Source organism: Nicotiana tabacum, chromosome 23 (assembly GCF_000715075.1).
Source record: "Nicotiana tabacum cultivar K326 chromosome 23, ASM71507v2, whole genome shotgun sequence".
NCBI classification, from domain to species: Eukaryota; Viridiplantae; Streptophyta; class Magnoliopsida; order Solanales; family Solanaceae; genus Nicotiana; species Nicotiana tabacum.
This window is the reverse complement of record NC_134102.1, coordinates 138,342,464-138,349,308: the sequence shown is the minus strand read 5'-3', so window position 1 is coordinate 138,349,308 and position 6,845 is coordinate 138,342,464.

Here is a 6,845-nt window from a genome sequence, read left to right as displayed (position 1 = left end):
ACAAGGATCAAGACCCGCTCTCTAACCATGAATGCAACATCGTGAATCTTCCGATGTGCATAACTCTTCTGTCTGGACTGAGCTGTGCGTAGTCTATCCTGAATCACCCTAACTTTCTCCAGAGCATCCTGAACCAAGTCTGTACCCAATAATCTAGCCTCGCCCGACTCGAACCAACCCATTGGAGGCCTACACCGCGTACCATACAGAGCCTCATACGGTGCCATCTGGATGCTCGACTGGTAACTGTTGTTATAAGCAAACTCTGCTAGAGGAAAGAACTAATCCCACGAACCCCCAAACTCCATCACACACGCACAAAGCATATCCTCTAATATCTTAATAGTGTGCTCGGACTATCCGTCCGTCCAAGGGTGAAATGTTGTGCTCAACTCCACTTTAGTACCCAACTCATGTTGTACGGCCCTCCAGAACCATGATGTAAATTGCGTACCCCGGTCAGAAATGATAAATACTGGTACGCCTTGAAGCTTGACAATCTCGCGGATATACACTGGAGCCAGCTGCTCGGAAGAATAGGTAGTCATCATAGGAATGAAATGAGCTAACTTGTTCAGCTGTTCCACAATCTCCCAAACTGCATCAAACTTTCGCTGAGTCTGTGGAAGCCCAACAACGAAATTCATAGTGATCCTCTCCCATTTTCACTCCGGAATCTCTAACTTCTGAAGCAACCCTCCTGGTTGATGGTGCTTATACTTCACCGGCTGGAAATTTAGGCACCGAGTTATATACTCCACTATGTACTTCTTCATTCTCCTCCACCAATAATATTGTCTCAAGTCTTGATATATCTTCGCGGCACCCGGATGAATAGAATACCGCGAACTGTGAGCCTCGTAGAGAATCAGCTCACGCAAACCATCTACATTGGGTACACATAGCCTGCCTTGCATCCTCAATGCATCTTCATCCCCAATAGTGACATTCTTAGCATCACTGTGCTAGACCGTGTCCTTAAGGACAAGCAGATGGGGATCATCATATTGACGCTCCCTAATACGATCATAAAGAGAAGACCGAGAGACCATACAAGCCAATACTCGACTCGGCTAAAAAACATCCAATCTAACAAACTGGCTAGCTAAGGCCTGAACATCCAAAGCTAATGACCTCTCTACTGCTGAAAGATATGCTAAGTTCCCCAAAACTCTTCGCCCGATGACTCAAGGCATCGGCCACCATATTGGCCTTTCCGGATTGGTACAAAATGGTGATATCATAGTCCTTAAGATGCTCCAACCACCTCCGCTGACACAAGTTAAGATCTTTCTATTTGAACAGATGCTGCAAACTACGATGATTAGTGTAAATCTCACAATGGACCCCGTACAAATAGTGCCGCCAAATCTTCAAGGCGTGAACAATAACTGCTAACTCAAGGTCGTGGACATGATGGTTCCTCTGATGGGGCTAAAACTGGCACAAAGCATAAGCAATCACTCTACCCTCCTGCATCAGAACATACCCAATATTGATCTGTGAGGCATCAAAATACACCGTGTAAGAACCAAAAGCTGATGGCAGAACTAAAACTGGAGCCGTTGTCAAAGCAGTCTTGAGCTTCTGAAAGCTCTCCTCGCACTCATCCGACCACCTGAAAGGAGCACCCTTCTAGGTCAATTTAGTCAAGGGCGATGCAATAGATGATAAACCCTCCACAAAATGATGGTAATAGCCCGTTAACCCAAGAAAACTCCGAGCCTCCGTGGCTAAGGACGCTCTGGGCCAACTCTGCACCGCTTCTATCTTCTTCGAATCCACCTGAATACCCTCACTAGACACCACATGCCCCAAGAACGCCACTGAACTGAGCCAAAACTCACACTTGGAGAACTTTGCATAAAGCTTCTCCTCCCTCAATCGCGGTAACACAATCCTCAGATGCTGGGCATGCTCCTCTTGGCTACGAGAGTACACCAGGATGTCATCAATGAATACAATAACAAACGAATCAAGATAAGGCCGAAACACATTGTTCATAAGATGCATGAACCTTGCTGGGCGTTGGTCAGCCCTAAAGACATCACAAGGAACTCATAATGGCCATATTGGGTCCTGAAAGCTGTCTTAAGAATATCTGAGTCCCGAATCTTCAACTGGTGATACCCTGACCTCAAATAAATCTTGGAGAACACCATTGCTCCCTGAAGTTGGTTAAACAAATCATCAATATGCGGCAAAGTATACTTGTTCTTGATTGTGACCTTGTTCAACTATCTGTAATCAATGCACAATCTCAAAGTACCATCCTTCTTATTCACAAATAGAACTGGTTCACCCCAAGGTGACACGCTAGGCCAACTAAACCCCTTATCAAGGAGTTCTTAAAGCTGCTCCTTCAACTCCTTCAACTAAGCCGGTGCCATACGTACGGTGGAATAGAAATGGGCTAAGTGCCCGACACCAAATCAATACCGAAATCAATATCCCTATCGGGCGGCATGCCCGGCAGGTCTACAGGAAACACATCCGGGAAATCTTGCACCACCGGAACAGAATCAATAATTTGGGCCTCTACACTAACATCCCTCACAAAGGCCAGATAAGATAGACAACCCTTCTCAACCATCCGCTGAGCTTTCAAGTATGAAATCACTCTACTGTGAACATAGTCTATAGAGCCGCTCTACTCAACCCTCGGCAACCCCGGCATCGCCAACGTCACGGTCTTAGCGTGACAATCTAGAACAACATGACATGGAGACAACCAATCCATACCTAAAATCACGTCAAAATCGACCATACTAAGCAACAAGAGATCCACTCTAGTCTCTAGACTCCCAATAGTCACCACACATGACCGATATACACGGTCCACAATGATAGTATCACTTACTAGAGTGGATACACGAACAGATGCAACTAGAGACACACGAGGCATAACCAGAGAATGGGCAAAATACGAGGACACATATGAATAAGTGAAACCGGGGTCAAATAGTACAAAGGCATCTCTATGGAAAACTAAGACAATACCTGTAATCACAGCACCCGAAGCAATGTCATCTGGTCTGGCAGGGAGAGCATAGAAACGAGCCTGGCCACCCCCTGATCGGCCTCCCTCTCGGGCGACCCCTAGCTGACTGAGCCCTACCCCGAGCTGGTTGGACGGGTGGTGGAGCTGCTAGTGTTGGTGCCATCGGCCGAGTACTCTGCTATGGAGCCCCACTCAACAACCTAGGGCAATATCTCTTAATGTGATCAAAATCTCCGCACTCCAAACAACCCCTCCTCTGACGAAACTGCTGCTCCTGATGCCTAGAGGAACTACCTGTGGAAACCTGAGCTGATGAGGCATGGTGAGAACTGTGCGTTGGTAGCGCACTGAATGACGACTTGCCCTGCTAATGATTGTGTGACCCATGGCCAGATGATGCACCACGGTGGACTGGGCGAGCCGTCTGAGCATGTCTGAAAGGATGACCCCTACCGTGGTGGAACTGCCCACAGAAAGAACACCGCTAAATCCACCCTGTCCACGAGGCCTCTTGGCCTCCCTCTCAACCCGCTCCTGGCTGCGATCCATCTCAATCTGATGAGCAATGTCGACAACTGCATTAAAAGTAGCACCACACACTCTCTCTCTCTAGTCATAAGCAATCGCAGCGGAAAAGTGAGGCCATTTATGAACCTTCTGAACCTCTCCCTATCTATGGGAACCAACCAGATAGCATGATGGGCCAACTCTGAAAATCTCATCTCATACTGCGTCACGGACATATCACCCTGACGAAGCTGCTCGAAGTGCCTGCGCAGCTCCTCTCTACGGGACTAAGGCACGAACTTCTCCAAGAATAGACCTGAGAACTGCTGCCAGGTAAGGGGTGCTGCGCCGACCGGACTACACCTCTCGTAAGCCTCCCACCAACTGAAGGCATCCCCAGAGAACTGAAAAGTAGTGAACGAGACCCCACTGGTCTCTAGAATACCTGTTGTACGGAGTATCCTCTGACACCTATCCAATAAGCCTTGTGCATCCTCTCCCTCGGTACCACTGAAAGATGGAGGATGGAGTCTCCCAAACCTCTCCAATCAACGTTGCTCATCATCAGGCATGACAGGTACCACATAATCCTGAGCAGCTGCAACCGGTTGGGATGGTGGTGCCTCCGGTGTCTAGAATCCATGTACCACCTGCTCTGGTGAGCAGGCGGCGGGAGTCTGAGCACCTCCCCCGGCCTGAGAAGTGGCTGTTGCGGCCGGAACAGAGTCCACCTGAGCAAGACTGGTACACGCAGTCAGAATCTGAGCTAAGGCCTCCTGAAGGCCTGGAATCACAATAGGCACAGGTAGTGCCTGAGTTGGTCCCACTGGCACATCCACAACTGGAGCCTGCTCCTGAACTGGGCAACTGATGGATCTATAGGTGCTGTCCTAGCTGCGGTGCGAGATACACCTCTGCCCCTACCGCGGCCTTTATCGCAACCTCGGCCTCTCACGGCCCTGGCTGGAGGTACTGGTGGCTTTCCATCCTACCCCGTAGTACGAGTCCTCACCATCTGTGAGAGAATGAAACAACAGATGTTTAGTCACCAGAATCAACTGATTTGCATGACAAGAATTCAAGAATGTGAAGTTTTTTCCTAAGGGCTCGGCAGCCTATCGAAAATAAGTACATACGTCTCCGTACTGATCCGCAAGACTCTACTAAACCTGCTCATGACTCGTAAAACCTATGTAACCTATGCTTTGATACCAACTTGTCATGACCCAAAACCTAACCCGTCGTGATGGTGCCTATCGTGATACTAGACAAGTCGACATCTCCAAAACACTTTCAACATTTAACAGAAATGAATTAATATATTTAAAATAACCGGAGTCTTTCATAAAAATGGGGTAAAACCCAAAGCATAAGTGTGGAAACATAGTCTTACATCGGGGTGTCACTAAGTCATGAGCATCTAGATATCCAGTCTAATACAAACAATGTCTAAGATTCAATACAAATAGAAGGAAAAACATAGAAGGAGAGATAAGGTGTGCGGATGCCGGCAGCTACCTCGTAGTCTCTGGTACTCGATCGCGCACGAATTCAACGACCTCCGTGATCAAACACATCTGGATATACACATGAAGTGCAGGGTGTAGCATGAGTACAACCAACTCAGCAAGTAACAGAAATAAATTAGGAACTGAGAAGGTAGTGACGAGCTATACAAATACTGTTCATTTTCAATAATTCCAACAAAGAATAGACGTGCTTTCAAATCCGGCAGTTCAATTCAAATGAGTTTATACACTTACAGTGCAGGTAATCCGGATATAGAATCTTTTAAATATTTCATAACAATAACATATAGCAACTAAGTGCATCAACAAATGAAAAACAAGTACAGCCTCACAGGGCAACAGACACTCAACTCGTCACAACAGCTCAATCACTCGGCATCAGCCCTCCATACTCACACTCAATAGGTACCTGCACTCACTAGGGGTGTGTAGACTCTGGAGGGGCTCCTATAGCCCAAGTGCTATAATCCGCACGGATAACTCACGTGCTATCGTATCATATCAAGATCCGCACAGACCGCTCACGTGCTACAATATCATATCAGAATCTGCACGGACAACTCACGTGCTAAGTATAAACATCATGATTCGTACGGACAACTCACGTGCTACGATATCTATACCTCACAACCAGGCCATCGGCCTCACTCAGTCATGTACCTCTCTAATCTCACGGCCCTCAGAAATCATAAAGATCAGCCAAAACAAAATAACATAGTGTATCAACAGGAATCAAGAAGAGACTCAGATATGATGTGCAAGTAAAACTATGACTAAGTACAAGACAACAATTAGCAAATAATTCACAGGTACGCGACCTTTGTGGGTCCCAACCGTACTATCACATAGCCTAAGCACGATTTCTAACATGATTTGCAGACAAATCTCTTTAACACAAAGAGAACAGGTAATTAACAATTGTCTATTCGACTTTACAGTCTCATGGGACGGATCAAGTCACAATCCCCCACGGTGCATGTCCACACGCCCGCCACCTAGCATGTGCGTCACCTCCAAAATAGTTACATCATACAAAAATCAGGGGTTTCATACTCTCAGGACCAGATTTAAAACTTTTACTTACCTCAAACCGCGCAAAATCCTACTCCGTAATGCCTTTGCCCCTCGAATCAATCTTCAAACTCCCCGAATCTAGCCACAAGCAGTACGATATAATTAATGTTGGCTAAAAGAATCAATTCCACAAGAGAAACACAAAATTATAAGTCAATCCGAAATAGGCTCAACCCAGCCCTTCGGGCCCACATCTCAAAACCCGACAAAAGTCACAAAACCCAAAAGACCATTCACTCACGAGTCCAATCATACCAAATTTATCAAAATCCGCCATCATTTGCCCCTCCAATACCCCAAAATTCACTCTCCAATTTCCAAGCCCTAATCTCCCAAATCTCACCTCAAAAACTCACCAACTATGTGTAAAATCAGTGGGTAAACATAATTATTAAAGATAAATAGGCACAAGGAACTTACCTCAGCAAACACTTCAAAATCCTCCTCAAAATCCTCCAAAATATGAGTTCCAAAATGTGAAAATGGTGAAAATTCTCGAAGTCTTCTATTTATAGGTTCTGCCCAGCAAAACCGCACCTGCATACCTTCTGTCGCATCTGCGAAAATTCCATCGCAGGTGCGGATCCCACTTAAGCTCCCAGATTCCGCATCTGCTGTCACATATTCGCACATGTGAGTGCGCACCTGCGGGCCCTGCCCGCTTCTGCGATCCTTCTCACTCAACTTTTTCCGCATCTGCGCCTACCCTTCCACATTTGCGTCCTCCTCTTAAC